This window comes from Canis lupus, chromosome 37 (assembly GCF_011100685.1).
Source record: "Canis lupus familiaris isolate Mischka breed German Shepherd chromosome 37, alternate assembly UU_Cfam_GSD_1.0, whole genome shotgun sequence".
NCBI lineage: Eukaryota > Metazoa > Chordata > Mammalia > Carnivora > Canidae > Canis > Canis lupus.
In genome coordinates, this window is record NC_049258.1 from 998,366 (window position 1) to 1,013,091 (window position 14,726).

The 14,726-nt window shown below is 38.2% G+C and overlaps 2 long non-coding RNA genes across 2 annotated transcripts; one reads left to right on the forward strand and one right to left on the reverse strand.

Annotated features, from left to right (window-relative positions):
• The first annotated feature begins 321 nt into the window (after positions 1 to 321).
• On the forward strand, positions 322 to 14,521 carry LOC111094414. The gene is made up of 4 exons (XR_005385077.1): positions 322 to 1,105; positions 8,712 to 8,754; positions 9,850 to 9,987; positions 13,714 to 14,521. It is a non-coding gene; the product is annotated as an uncharacterized LOC111094414 (long non-coding RNA).
• Positions 498 to 11,760, reverse strand: LOC111094415. Its single transcript, XR_005385078.1, has 3 exons — positions 11,643 to 11,760; positions 9,793 to 10,093; positions 498 to 694 (listed from the first exon to the last, which is right to left on the reverse strand). It is a non-coding gene; the product is annotated as an uncharacterized LOC111094415 (long non-coding RNA).
• Positions 14,522 to 14,726: the final 205 nt, after the last annotated feature.

Genomic DNA, 14,726 nt, shown 5'->3' on the forward strand with positions numbered 1-14,726 from the left:
GGAGGGTGCTCCACGGGGAGGAGGAGGGGGCGCTCCAGGAGGGGGAGGGGTGGGTGCTCCAGGGGGAGGGGAAGGGCGCTGCACGGCTGCGGCCTGGGGCTTGGGACCCGAGGAGGGGAAGGGGGCGCTCCAGGAGCGGGGAGGGCGCTGGGGCTGCCTGGGACCCGCCGGCTTGGGGCCTGGGGGGGGGAGAGGGAGGAGGGGAAGGGGGCGCTCCAGGAGGGGGGAGGGGGAGGCGCTCCAGGAGGAGGGAGGGTCCCGGTGCTCCAGGAGGAGGGGAGGGGGCGCTCCTGGAGGCGGGGGCTGGTGCTCCACGGGGGAGGGGAGCCTGTGCTGCAGGAACCCCCTTTTAACAATAAACCTTTTTCCTGTTTCCCATTTTCCTTGCTGTTGTAACGACAGACTGGCAGTTCAGTTGCTCAAGTAACACGGACTTGGGTGTTTCAGCTCCTGAACACATTTCAGTACAAAGAGGCTGTAAAACGTTCCCTCACCAGTAGAACACATGTTAAAATTAACTTGCATTAAAAAAAAAAATACAGAAAGCTGATTGGTGGTGGCCAGGGGGACGGAGTGGGGGAAGGTGGGCGAAATGGGCAAAGGAGGTCAAAAAGTACAAACTTAGAATTACAAACACGTCCTGGTGATGTACAGTACGGTGACTAAGGCCGAGACCGTAAGGTAGACTTGAAAGCTGTCAAGAAAATAAACACAAAAAAATTTTATTATGATTATGTGAGGTGATGGATCGACGGATGTAATGCCCATTTTGCGATATACACATGTCCTGTTGTACACCTAAACCTAACACAACGTTAAATGTCAGTTACATCTCCGTAAAACTGGGAAAAATACCTTGAGTGGCCTTAATATTGATAATTAGAAGTTGCAGACTTAAGTCAGTTATATTGCCTTTTTTTAAAAAAACATCTTCCTCAGGCTCTGAAAACTCATTAATGTGATTTCATATTTCATACTGAACATTTACTGGAACAAAAGTTCATTTCCCCTTTTCTAATTCTGGTCTTCTGCTTAGGTGCCTCAGAGAAGCCATTTGTGACAGAAATCATCCTCTAAAAATAACTCAGCTTCATTTTCCCCACAGGTATGAGTAGGACTCAATAACTAGACTTTCCCTGGTGTCAAAGTAAGATTTAACCAACTGTCCTCAAATCCCTGGCACCATGTGTGCTCCCGCAGATTTCTGTAAGGTCAGAAATCTCCTTATAAGGAACGGTTCAAGGTGATAAGTTTTACAAATAAGCTGCTATTAAACGTCTACCTTGTCTGGCCCGGCGGACAGTGTCCAGAGAAAGAGCAGAGCTCTGGGTCCAAGGGTGAGGTGTGCACTAGCCTCTCGCACAACAGCTTTTTTTTTTTTTTTTTTTTTTTTTTGTCATTCATTTTGACAGTTTAACTTTGGGTGGCACTATGAAAAGTAGCTAGAAAAAAAGAAAAGAAAAGAAAAATAGCTAGAAGAAACAGGTAGATTATTGAGAGACAAATGTTTTCCTGCAGCAGCATCCGGTAAACAGCAGGCAGCAGGATAATAGATTAATATTTAAATTACTATTTGTGTGTCTTATCTTTAGTAAATAGCTGTAAAGAAGCTAAGTCAAAACACCACATTCCTTTCTATAGGATAGTAATAAATATTTTTCCAGAGATGAGGAGAGTCTTTGAAGGTGGTAGTTGGGTCACTGGGGGACAACCTTGAGACCTCCCCTGACTTCCCCAAACCTTTCTCTGATATGAGAAGAGCTACTGAGGAAGGAGCATAAAACACTACTACCGCAGGACCCTGGCAAAGACTCTTTTCTGGGGGAGAGACAGAAGTGCAAACTTTCTGCCCATGGGGAGCAGCAGGACACACTGGGGTTCAAGGGCTTGAACTGAACTAACACAGAGTAGAAGTTGGCAACTTCTGGGAAACTCTTTTATTGAAGACGTACCACAGAAACAAGGCAGGATTTGTCAGCTTCGGGGGAAGTGGAAGAAATCCTGAGAAAGCCCCCACCTCGAAGGCTGAGCTATACAGGACTTAACCTAAGACCAAAGCTGAGCAGGAGAATGGAGAAGCCTGTTGCGCCACAAGCCAAGCACTAGCAATAAGCAACCCTACTCCGTACTGAGGAGGAAAAAGGACGTGGGGAGAGGTCCCTCCGTAACACAGGCATGCAAGGACTGCTGAAAACTGAGTGGCAAGAAGAAAAATCCTCAGCACTCCAGCTTCCATACCCGTGTGGTACAGGCCACCTGCATGGCTCAGTTAGTTAAGCATCTGCCCTCAGCTCAGGTCATCATCTTGGGTCCTGGGATCAAGCCCTGGGTCCCTGCTCCCCGCTATTTCTCCTTCTCCCTCTGCCCCTCCCTCCTGTTTGTGTGTGCTCTCTTTCTCTCTCTTTAATAAATAAATAATCTTTAATAAAAAATCCTGTGGTACACCAACAGATTTATTGTTATAATAACAATAAAACTCAAACTCAGCTCAAATCCTAGATCGACTCAATCACCTACATTTCTAATCCAACAGAAAGAGAGGCATACTTGTTTCTGGTATAAATATTTTTTACCTCAGTTTTCACTGCTCTTCTACAAGGATATCCATCATTCAATAAAAAATTACAAGACATTCAAAACAGCAAAGAAAAAAATCCATTATAAAGAGTTTAAAGCAATCAACAGAACCAGATTGAAAAATGACCCAGATGTTGGGCTATGATTGTTATGTTAAAGGATTTAGTGAAAAGGTAGACAACCTGTGTGAACATACAGGAAATCTCAGCAGAGAGATGCAAATGCTAGAAAGTAAAAGCACATTATTAGAGATGAATAATTCCTTTGACAGGCTTAGAACACTGGACATGGCAAGGAAAAAAAAACAATGAATTAGAATATAGGTAAGTAGAAATTATCCATGCTGAAATACGTGGAAAATTTTTTTAAAAAAAGAAAGAAATAACAGAATATCCAAGATCTGTGAAATAATGTCAAGTGGTTTAATAAACACAGGTTGAAATCCCAAAAGGAGGGGAGAGGAAAAATGAGACAGGAGAAATATTTTAAGATATAAAGCTGAGAATTTTCCAAAATTAATGAAAACAGAAGATAAAGAGAAAATCTTAAAGACAGCCAGAGAAAAATGATACACTGCAGAGAGCTAAAACTTGCAGAAGACTTCTTGTTAGAAACTGCATAAGCCAGAAGATAATGGAGTGACATTTTTTAAGTAGTAGAAGAAAGAATACTGTCAATCCAGAATTCTATACCCAGTTATAATATCTTTCAAAACTTGAAGGCAAATGAAGCTTTTTTCTTTTTTTTTCATTTCCAGTCATATAGACTTTCACTATAAAAAGTGTTAAAAGAAGTTCTTCAGGCAGGAAGAGTACTATAGCAGATGAAAATCTGTACCTACACAAAGAAATAAATTGCTCTAGAAATGATAAAAGTGAAAGTAAATATTAAAGTTTTTATTATTGTAATCACTTAAAAAGATATATCTAAAGCAAAAATAGTTGCAGTGCACTATGGGGCTTATACATAGAATTAGAATGAATGACAGTACCACAGAAGATGAGAGAAAAGAAAATGGAAGTATACTATCATAAAGTTTTCACCATACCTAACGGGATATAGTAATCTTTGAAATTAGACTGTGATAAACTAAAGACATACGTTGTAAACCTTAGATCAACCACTAAAATCTTTTAAAAAGAGAGATAACTAGTTAGGCAACAATGGAGATAAAATGGTACAATAAAATTTCCCAAAGAAGACAAATATAAGGGGGGAAATGAATAAAGAACAAATTGACAAATATAAAACAACTTAAAAAATAATAGGTCTAGGGGATCCCTGGGTGGCTCAGCAGTTTAGCGGCTGCCTTTGGCCCAGGGTGCGATCCTGGAGTCCCGGGATCAAGTCCCACGTCAGGCTCCCGGCATGGAGCCTGCTTCTACCTTCTCCTGTGTCTCTGCCTCTTTCTCTCTCTCTCTCTCTCTCTCTCTCTCTCTATGATAAATAAATAAATAAATAAATCTTTTTAAAAATAGGTCTAAATTCAACCATATCAATAATCACATTAAATATAAGTGCCTCAACATCTAATAAAAGGGCAGATGTTGTCAGACTGAATAAATAAGCAAAAGCTTATTTACATGCTATTTACTAGAAAAAATACCTTAAATTTAGGGATATACTTAAATAGGCTAAAAAGAAAGAGATGGGAAATTATATGCCATTAAAAAAAAACCACCAATCAAAAGAAAGTTGAGTGCCTATATTAATATCAGGTGAGGTAGACTCAAGAATAAGTAATACTGCCAGTAATTCAGTAGGTCTAGAGTAGGGCTTGAGATTCTGCATTTTTAACAAACTTGCTAGTGGGCTGAGGACATCTTAAACAGTAAGTTCTTAGAACACAAGGCCCATATTGACAGAATGAGGACAGATGGAAGGAATCCATGTTCAAATAGTTTGGGAAATCCAGCATACTGTATTAGCCCTTGTAGACATTCACAATGACAAACAGCATATTAAGTCCTTAAAAATTCCTATAATAAAGAAATTGGCAGTAGGCAGTGTTTAGGATGACACTCCTCCAAAGATCCCCTCCATTTCTTGGTATTCATGCCCTTGTATAAGCTCCTCTCTAGGAGTGTGGCCTGGAAGTACTGACTTGCTTCTAATGAATAGTATATGGCCTATATGGTATGTCATTTCCAAGATTAGGTTATAAAAAGATTGCAGCTTCTATCTTGAGCGTTCTGTCTCTCTTCCTCTGGGATCACTCTTGCTAGAGAAGCCAGGTACCATGTTGTGAGGCAGCACTGTGGAGAGTGAATGAGCAGATATTTCCCAACAGAACTTTGAGATGTTTGTAGTGCTGGCCAATGCCTTGGTTGTAGTCCTCAAGAGACCTTGAACCAGAACCACCTAGTTAAGCTGCCCCTATATTCCTGACCCTCAAAAGCTATGATATATTAAATTATACTAGGTTAATTTTTACCCTACTAATGCTGTGTTGTTTCCATCATGATCTCTCTTGGATTGAAGAATTCTGGGTGAGACATTTGATTTACACACATACTACACCCAAATTGAAGCCTGATATTTCTTTTTCTCAAATAAAACCTGTTAATATCCATGCACACACAGTTTAGAAAACACTACACTTAATCTATTATAATAGGTTCTTTAACATCATCATGGAACATTGTTTCCTTCTCATGAGAAGCAGATGCTATTAACAAACCACGATTATTGCAGTGTATTATTCCTAAATTATACCAACATTTGTGTGCATCCCTCTAGGAGATGAAATATACTCATTAGTCAAACCAAACCAAACCAATCCAAAACAAACCCCCCTATAAACAGGACACCAGCAGAATCTTCTGTTCAAAGCTGCCTGGGATATTATGCAGGCTTGCTTTCTACCTTTCCATTAGAAAATAGAGAAAAAGTTTGTCCATCAGTGAGTCAGTGAAGTGAGAAAGTTGTAGTTGGAATCACCACTAAACTTCGCAGAAGAATGTAAAACAATTGTCACTGGATAATAGGACCAGCCCCAAAGCTTCTACACCAGAAGGGATTATTGAAAAAGGACAAAATTCATTGCCTCTTGGAGCAGTTGCCCTGTTGTGCCACAGATCTTAGCTGTGGACTTCTGGAAACAGCCCATATCCACCTCTAAGATGGAATGAAGCATGGCAGCTTGGGGGATCTGGATCTCGCAGATGATGAAGAAGTTGGCACTTTTGCCAGAATGCTATCAGGGTGGGTATAAGGAAACATTTAGCATTGTAAATGCAGATTCCCAAGACACACCCTCTAGAGACTGACTCAGTTCATCCAGGAAAAGCCCAAAATGTACCTTCTTGATATATATGCCAAGTGATTCAAAATCATTAGAACTAAACTTTGAGTTTTACAAGTTTTATGCGTGACAGGAAGTGGCTTTTTCAGCAAATTTGTAACCATAGCTAAGATACTGTGTGTACTTTATATAATTCATTTTGCTATACTATGGTATATTTTTGAAAAAAAAAAAGGTATAATAAAGAGCTTCTTGAGGAAGCTTATTATTATTTTAGTGACCTGAGTTTTTTAAATTCTGACTATTTCCACATGGTGTGAAAAAGATGGTAATTCAATTTTCAGCCTCTGCATTTTTGTTTCTAGAGTTCTTGTTCTTCATAATAATTAATTTTTTGTAACTGTCATAGGGTTATAATCAGTCATTATGAATCAGATGTAAAATTTAGCTCATGTCAGAAATTACTTAGGAACTTTCACTTGGTTTCTAGGTAGGTAGAAAATTTAATTAAATGAATTAGAATAAAACAAAGTTCTACTATTTTGTGTTTTTTCATAAAGAAAGATTTAGTCTGCTATTGCAATGACACCTGCCAATGCTATACAGATTATAGAAGCTGTATGTGATAAAGTCTTCTTTTTAAAAATTCCCATTTTTGAATTTTACATAAAAGGAGAGAGAAAAAAACAACAGCAGGCTGTTCAAGACCTCTTCATAAAGGAAAAAAAAATAGAAATTGACTCGCTGGATCATGTTTTTCTTAGCATATTTCATTTAAGAAATATTTTTAAATTGACTTGCCATATACTGGTTCAGTAATTTTAGTAATAATTCATGTCAAAACTAACAGAGAGCTTTTCAGTATGAATGAATGATGTCAGGAAGGATTAGAATAATTATAATTTATAAGAAAGATAATATGTCCTCTGTATTAAATTAGCAAAGTTATAAAAAATAATTGGTCAAATTCAATTCAAATCTTTCAATTCAAATAGAGACTTGTGGAATTCTTTAAAGTAGTGGTTGTCAAATTTTGGTGTGGGTAAGAATCCCATTTCCAAACATTCTTATTGAGTAGGTGCAGTGTATGCCCTAGGAATCGATATCAGTAATTCTGAGGCAAACCGTCTTGACTATACTGTATTATTGGCGGAAAAAATATTCAAAAGTGATTAATGATTCGTTGATGATGGCTAGAAAATAGTACCTAGGGAGAAAAAATGGATGTATTTGGTTAATCTGAAAAAAAAAAAAAAAAAAAAAAGAAGATTGAAGAGTTACAGCTTTCTAAGAGTTAATTTAAGAGACTAGGATACAGAAAACCAGTAACCAGTTCTTATGTTTTCAAAGAGAAGAGTGATCTTTCACCTGGATATCATCCAATCCTATCATTCCACATTACCCGATTCCTAAAGAAATTCTATCAAAGTTTACTTTGCGGCCAACACACCCTTGGGAAGCATTTTTAACCAGCCATTCTCTATAATCTAGGTCTTTTTCCCCTACTGTATTAATTTCTATTAAAATGATTATAGTGAAATAATTATATTTCAAAATCCATTTTTCTTTTCTTTTTAATTTTTATTTATTATTTATGATAGTCACACAGAGAGAGAGAGAGAGAGAGGCAGAGACACAGGCAGAGGGAGAAGCAGGCTCCATGCACCGGGAGCCCAACATGGGACTCGATCCCGGGTCTCCAGGATCGGCCCTGGGCCAAAGACAGGCGCCAAACCGCTGCGCCACCCAGGGATCCCAAAATCCATTTTTCTTTCATGGAAAGCTGTAAACTGCAGATGTTCTTTGAGTTTAAATGCCTTAACTGTCTTCGTTGATCATTTATTGACGAAAAAGATTTGTCTATTATTCGGGAGCCCTTTGATTCAGTTAAAACAGGGATTTTGTCTTCCTGCTCTCAGTTCTTTTTTTTAAGATTTTATTTATTCATTCATAAGAAAGATAGAGAGGTAGAGACACAGGCAGAGAGAGAAGCAGACTCCCTGCAGGGAGCCTGACGTGGGACTTGATTCTGAGTCTCCAGGATCACGCCCTGGGCCGAAGGCAGCTTTAAACCACTAAGCCACGGGGGCTGCCCCTATTTTGCCTTTAGAGTCTATCTGCCTAAAATTAGATATCAAAGTCTACAAAGCTAAAGGAAAAAAAAACAATTATTATTTAGTACTTTTTGGTAACTTTCCCCCTCACTCATTTATATTTCTTTCCTGTGATTTATAGGCCCTGTTCTTACTGACAGGGTCAAAAACTCTACCTGTATTATCAGAGTATCTATTCATTAGGATATTTCCAACTAATTTCCAACTAAACATGTCTTAAATAATGAAGACATTTATTATGTTGCCTGGAAGTAAGTCCCAAGGCAGGTTAATTCAGCAGCTTAAGCATGCTATCAAGGTCTCAGACTGTTTCCAGCTTTCTACTTCCCCACTCTTGGCTTGTTGGGTTTTGTCTGTAAGCTCTTGTTCTCATAGCACAAAAAGGCTGCCATTGCTTCCAATACTGGTTTCCCACACAACTGCAACCCAAGGCAGGGGCCTTCCATCTCTCGAATAGGGAAGTAAAGCCATTCTTAGAAGCTCCTGCCTTCACCCTCTCAGCAGACTCCCTTGCTGGTCCTGTTAGAAGTGAACTACCCCGTACCCTGGCTAAATGGGGTGACTGAGTATCTGGCATTTTCAGTCTCCATGGTGGGAAGTAATAGCAATAGATAGAGAAGAAATCACTATGGTGATATTTCTGACAGCTCCCAAAAGCCTTCGGCGGCTTCTGAAAATGGCAGTTGAAATTTAGGCTGACTTGATAGATGAGTTTTGTTCATTATCCTAAACTTTGATTAATGTATTTTCTTTTTAAAAAATGTGTTTTCTTTTAGAAATTTACACATTGACTCAAAATGGGAGTTGCTTCTATATCAAGTGAGTATTTTTCTTTCTATTCTCTTGTTTAGCAGGTTTACATCTTTATTCTAAAACAATGAATTCCCTAAAGAGCAAATACTTCCTGGGTTATAACAGGAGATGTAAGGAGACAGTAGTAGGAATGGTAGAAAAAGCAAAAGATAAGGAACAAAAGGAAAGAGTAGACTGAGCAGTGACTGTTCTGGATGGTCTAACGTGAGGGAGTTCAGTTAACTAGGCCACTGGCCACCTGGAATGATGGGCAGGATAAAACATTAAGACTCCGGAGCAAACAGAATGCAGGAGGAGGGAGTTCACTGCTTTTTCAGGCATGCATCCTGCAAGTTAGAATTTGTCTGTCCTAACCACAAAGGACAGGTGTGTCCCTGGAAGGACATGTTCATATAGGTTGGCACTCCTTTTTCGCTCCTTTTTTCACTTAAAGATATTTTGCCTAACAACGATGCTTAGAATAATCCATCTAAATATTTAAGCTCTTAACTTGTTTCAGTAATTATCAAAGCTAAACCCACTAATATTCCTTGGATTTGTTTTAGGATTAAGAGGTTACTCTTCCTCCTTTGCATTTTCCCATTTCACCTGGTTCTTCACTGCCTTTTCCTAGTTTTCAACCCCTTTTTACTCTTTGCCAAATAGTATAATCCCCAGAAATATTATAGATTCTTTTTAACACTTCATCAATCTTGAATAATACACGAGAGAATCTTGTTGAAATTCTCCCTTTGTTGTTACAGGTATCCTTTATGTTAAATCGATTTTTGTTGTTTTAATCCTTATATCTATTGTAAAATAAAAGTATAGAAAGCAATATACAATGAATGTATACCCTAATGAGTTATTTACCATAAGGCAAACATTCTTGTAGCCAGCACTCAAAGCAAGAAATAGTTTTTCAGCTATTCCAGAAGCTCTCCATGTACTTCTCCAATTTCAAACCACCTACCTGCCCCCGAAGCACTCGCCATCCTAATTTTTATAGTAATTATTTCCACGTGTTTCTTTATAATTATATGGCAGGAGTGCACATCCACAAACCTTATATTTCTGCCCATTAAGTATTTTTTAATGTATCTTTTAAATCTCATTCTACAGGTTCATCCTTTCACCATCGGGAGGTTTGCTGTTTTCATATTCATGATGCAGTGTGGCATATTCCTCTGTCCTGGGCATTTCCTGAGAACTGGCAGCTGGATTCAGAAGCTTCATTGAACTCAGGTTTCATCACTTGGGGTAAGATGATAGGTTGTGTTGTGTTCTTTCATGAGAGGTATATGATGTTTGGTTGAGTCTCCTTTTGTGATATCATTAACAGTTGATGTCTGGATCTGTTAATTCACTGGGAGGTTGCAAATTGGTGATAGTCAAATTTCATTATTTTTTTCGTTTATTGGTTGGAATGCTTTCATAAGGAGATGCTTGTCCTTATTTATTACTTGATTACTTAGTGGTACACAGTTCATAAAGAAAAGATAGGATAAGTATTTGGTTCTTCTATTTACTAGTTTTTAAGAGAATAAATTGTTTTTTTTAGCCTTCTCTGAAGATGACTTTAAAAAAAAAAAAAGATTTTATTAATCTATTTTGAGAGAGCACAAGCAGGGAGAGGGGCAGAGGGAGAGGGAGAAGCAAGCTCCCCACTGAGCAGGGAACCCAACATGGACCTCGATCCCAGGACCTTGGGATCACAACCTGAGCCGAAGGCAGATGCTTAACTGACTGAGCCACTCAGGAGCCCCTATTTGTTTGTTTGTTTTTAAAGAATCCTTTTTAATTTCATATTGTTTACTGTAACAAGTTGAAAGTTGTGATGACTTTTAATTTCATATTGTTTACTGTAACAAGTTGAAAGTTGTGATGACTTTAGTGGCTTAAAACATCAGAAATTTATTCTCTTGGAACGCCTGGGTGGCTCAGTGGTGGAGCACCTGCCTTCCGCCCAGGGCATGATCCTGGGATCCCGGGACTGAGTCCCACAACGGGCTCCCTGCATGAAGCCTGCTTCTCCCTCTGCCTGTGTCTCTGCCTCTCTCTCAGTCTCTCATGAATAAATAAATTCTTCAAAAAAAAAAAAAAAAAAAGAAAGAAAGAAAAAAAAGAAATTTATTCTCTTGTACTTTTGGAGCCCAGAAGTCCAAAACAGGTTTCACTAGGTTGACACCACAATATTGGCAAGGCCATGCTTCCTCCGTAGTCTCTAGGGGAGAACTAATTTCCTTGCTTTTTCTAGCTTCTAGTGGTTACTTCTATTCCTTGGCTTCTGACCTTTTCCTCCATCTTTATTTTTCTTTAAATTTAAATTCAATTAATTAGCATATAGTATATTATTATTTCAGAAGTAGAGTTAAGTGATTCATCAGTCTTATATAACACCCAGTGTTCATTGCACCATGTGCCCTCCTTAATGTCCATCACCCACTTACCCCGTCCCCTCCCTTCTCCCCTCCAGTGACCCTCAGTTTGTTTCCTATGATTAAGAGGGTGACTCTTGGCTTTTAAAAATATTATCATGAACTGATGATTTCAACATATTTGATAAGGTTTCAATCAATGGCAATTACTTCTTTCTTGAAGCTCTAATTATCCTATCTTTGGCCAATAGAATTCTTTTCAGGTTGGTTTCTGAGCCCTTTTGACATACGATACTAATTTTTGATAACTTCTTTGATATTTGATATCAGCTATCCAGGTTCATCTTGTGCTCAGACATGGAATCAGTCATATTAAAAGTCCTGATTTCTTTTACAATTTCAAGATCACAATCTAGGCGCTAACGCTTATTGCTCCAGGGATGCTTATTGTTTCTGGGCCTTTGCAGTGGCAAAGCTAGGAAATAGATCTATCTATTGATAATTATACTTATAGATATCATTTTACAAATAAATTACCTAGTATGCCAATATTTCCAATTAAAATCCAGAACTATAGAGTTTTTTACTTAGTCCTTTTTATGCTTTTACTATATCTGTATCTCTTTTCCTCCATAACAAGATTCCGGTTCCCAAGGATACAGGAGATGACGGAATTAGAATATCTCATAATTACTCATCCACATTGTACACATGACAGGCTCAGAATAACAACACACATATTACGACTGTAATATAATTACAAAGAACAGCTTAAAATATTTTTATATGCTCTCCCCATTCTCAGTAATTTTTACAGTTGTACTATTTCTACATTATGCAAGAATATAGCTTTTACATATTTATCCTCTTTAAACTCTCATTTAATATTATTTCTTCAGATAACTATGTTTTACTATATACCACCAGTCGTTATATAGATGTCTCTCAAATCATTTTGTCTAAAACTCATCCTCTAGATTCTTCAGGAGGGGTTAATGAAAATAATATTCTTGGAGTTCTTGCATGTTGGTAACTGTTGTCCATGCCTTTTATGGTTGCAAGTCACTTTTGCAGGATATAAAATGCTCAGTTCACATTTTACTTCTTGTGTCTCTTAAATATGTTATTTTATTTTCCTCTGGCATAAAGTATAGCTGTCAAAAAAGCCCAAACCATGATGAAAATCTAATGTTCTTACCCCGTAAGTTACTTGGTGGCTTTGACTGCATACTCAATGGAATATTTTCATTTTCTTTAAAGTTCATCCATTTTACTAGAAATATGTCTTGGTGTTGATTATTCTGGGTCAGTCTTCTCAGCTACATAGTGTGCTTTTTCAATATGTAGTTTCACACTGTTTCTTATTTAAGGGAAGTTCTCTTTTTGTTTTTAGTATTTGTTTTGCATTTCTTCTTCAAAGATTCTGGTTACTTATGCTTGAATCTTCTTTTGTCTGTCTTCACTATTTGTTACTTTCTCTCAAATATTTTTTAAACTTATTTTGTCCTTTTGTTTTGTCATTTTTAAGTTATTTAGTCCTTTTATTTTTTTGTCTTTTTAAATTTATTTTTCCTTTTATGTTTTATTTCTCTTAAGGCGTAATCTGTTTAATTAATTTGCTCTTGTGTTCCTTCTACTTGAGGGTCACTTTTGAATTTTTTTTTATTTTTTATTTTTTTAGTTTCTACTTGCCCCCTAAGGTCTACCTCCTCAGTGGCAGTGTTTTTAAATTTTTATGAGTTTTAACAATGTTGATTAATGTTTTCATTTCGTGTCATATCATTTTATTAATGTAGTTTAGCTTCTTTTAAGATAGGAAGTTATAAGGGATCCCTGGGTGGCTCAGCGGTTTCGCGCCTGCCTTTGGCCCAGGGCACGATCCTGGGGTCCCGGGATCGGGTCCCGCCTCGGGCTCCCAGCGTGGAGTCTGCTTCTCCCTCTGTCTGTGTCTCTGCCTCTCTCTCTCTCTCCCTCTATGTCTACCATAAATAAATAAATCTTTAAAAAAAATAGGAAGTTATAGTTTTGATTTGTTCTCTGCTTCTCTTTCTGATATAGGGATATTATTCTACTATGTTTCTTAGAAATAACTTTGCAAAGGATTTAGCCTCAATACTGTTTTCTCATTTTTATGGGAAAATGGTCTACAATTTTTAGTAGGAGGTGTGCTTTCAAGTAAGCTTCTCTACCTTCACAAACTCCCTCTTCTGCTATTTTCCTGTAGTTAGGAAGGGTCGACTTACCAGATTTCCTGGTCCTGTTGCCTCTCCCCAACACACTTTTTTTGGGGGGGTCTCCTTCTATCTTTATTCTACTGTCTCTGTCTAGCTCAATCCTGATTCCACTCTCGGCATTTCTCTTCCAGGTGACACTGTCCTTGGAAGCAAGCTCTTACAGGTCAGTGTGTAGTGAGAGTTCATACACTCCCTACACTGCTTAAATACCTTCAGTCTTTGTAACAGACCTGGTGTGCTCACCATCTGCTGGATTGGGCAAGACCTACCCACGTTTTCCAGGAAATAGTCATTGCTAATTTGGGCTTCTCCTCTTCTCAAGTCTGTCAAAGTCTGTCAAGCTTCACTGCTTCTCTCTGCTTTTCCTTTTCCAGATGCTGATATGATTCAGGACCTGTGGCTGTTGGTGGTTTGTCCGTACTTACATGCATTTTGAAGCCTTCGTGGATGCCCTGTTTACTAGTGTCAGTGTAAATGTTGTCCATGGGTTATTTTATTGGGTAGCTCTGTGTTTTTATATTGAGATGTGGATTCAAAATTACCTTGCCACTGTAGTCATTTTCCTAGAATCCACCAAATTGATTTAAAATATTCAAGTAGAATCCACATTTTCACAGGAATTGGAAATGGTAAATCGCTAATAACTACCTAAGCTGGGATAATTTTATTATAATTTCAGCAAAGTTTAGGAAACGTTTTCTCAATGTTATAAAATCCTCTGAGAGCTTTTAGAGATGTGTATTTTTCAGTCTACGTCTGGCACAATTAAAGAGAAAATTTATGTGTCCTCAAACCAGGGTTCCAGGTATTAATGGGAAAACCAACTTCATAATAAACTTAGGTGCAAAGCAGGTTATAAGCTGAAAATAATAAAAGTAATCATTCTTATTGTTGTATAAGAGGAGGTATGTTTACACAGTGTTTTCTCATAAATTATCTCATTTCATCCTCAAAATAACCTTAGCGAGGTATTGTTATTATGAGTCCTACTCCTCAGAAGAAATTGAGCTTAGAGGACTTAAATGACTTAAGATTTTAGCAGGGAGGACTCCACGTGTTAAAGGTTTACTCTTCCACCAAGGGCTCAGCTTTGGAGAGATTCCTGCATAGCTCATGGCAGGCAGTGAAACTTGCCCAGCCAGCTCTATCAATCACATATATACATATTTTTAAGATTTATTTATTTACTTGAGAAAGAGAGAGAGAGAGAGAGAGAGAGAGAGAGAGAGAGTGGGGGGAGGGGCAGAGGCAGAGAATCTTCCAGCAGACTCCTCACTGAGCATGGAGCCCGGTGTGGGGCTTACTCTCTTGATCCATGAGATCATGCCCTGAGCTGAAACCAAGCCCGAATGCTTAACGCTTAACGACTGAGCCACCCTGGTGCCCC